Source organism: Tachyglossus aculeatus, chromosome Y4, assembly GCF_015852505.1.
Source record: "Tachyglossus aculeatus isolate mTacAcu1 chromosome Y4, mTacAcu1.pri, whole genome shotgun sequence".
Lineage (NCBI taxonomy): Eukaryota > Metazoa > Chordata > Mammalia > Monotremata > Tachyglossidae > Tachyglossus > Tachyglossus aculeatus.
The window spans coordinates 7,202,459-7,203,565 of record NC_052096.1 but is presented as its reverse complement, the minus strand read 5'-3'; positions in this window follow the sequence as shown (position 1 = coordinate 7,203,565).

The window sequence follows — 1,107 nt, the reverse complement described above, 5'->3', positions numbered from 1 at the left end:
GAAGGCCCCGGCCTACGGAGGCCCACGGATGTCCAGCCCTGTTAACCGTATGGGCCGGCTAAACGGGGTGGTCCCGGACCCCCCCCCAAGCCCTCGATTCTGTCAGAGCCGAGGGAAGCCCTCCCTTTCAGTACAGACGGAAAGCGGTAAGAGAACGGGAAGAAGAACCCCAATAAAAATAGAAATACGTTGACGTAAACCCGCGCTGGATTTCTGACTGTCTTCCTTTCCCCGGTTTGGAGAAGCAGCGCGGCCTAGGAGCCGGGCTTCTGATCCCGGCTGCGGCTTCTGTCTGCTGTGTGACCCTGGGCGAGTCGCCTGACTTTTCGGTGCCTCAGTTTCCTCATCCGTAGAAAGGGAATTGAACCCTACTCCCGCCTACTTAGACCTCATCTGAGACTGTGAGCCCCACGTGGGGAAGGGACTGCGTCCAACCCGATTTGCTCGTATCCACCCCGGCGCTTTGTACGAAGCCCGGCACGTAGAAAACGCTTAACAAACACCTCAACGCCGAATTAACTGTTTAGATGTTTGAAAGTTATAACATTTGCACACCCTTAATGACAACCATTGTCAGAACTCCACAGCTGTTGACTTCAAATTTAATTTACCGTTAAATGTTTTCTTAGGCCTTTGTGTGTGTTTTGTTTTGTCGTCTGTCTCCCCCTTCTATCAATCAATCAATCAATCATATTTATTGAGCGCTTACTGTGTGCAGAGCACTGTACTAAGCGCTTGGGAAGTACAAGTTGGCAACATATAGAGACAGTCCCTACCCAACAGTAGGCTCACAGTCTAGAAGGGGAAGACAGAGAACAAAACCAAACATATTAGCAAAATAAAATAGAATAGATATGTACAAGTAAAATAAATAAATAAATAAATAGAGTAATAAATATGTACAAAAGGGAAGGAGGTAAGACATGGGGGATGGAGAGGGGGACAAGAGGGAGAGGAAGGAGGGGGCTCAGTATGGGAAGGCCTCCTGGAGGAGGTGAGCTCTCAGTAGGGCCTTGAAGGGAGGAAGAGAGCGAGCTTGGCGGATGGGCAGAGGGATTGGGGGCATTCCAGGCCCGGGGGATGACGTGGGCCGGGGGTCGATGGCGG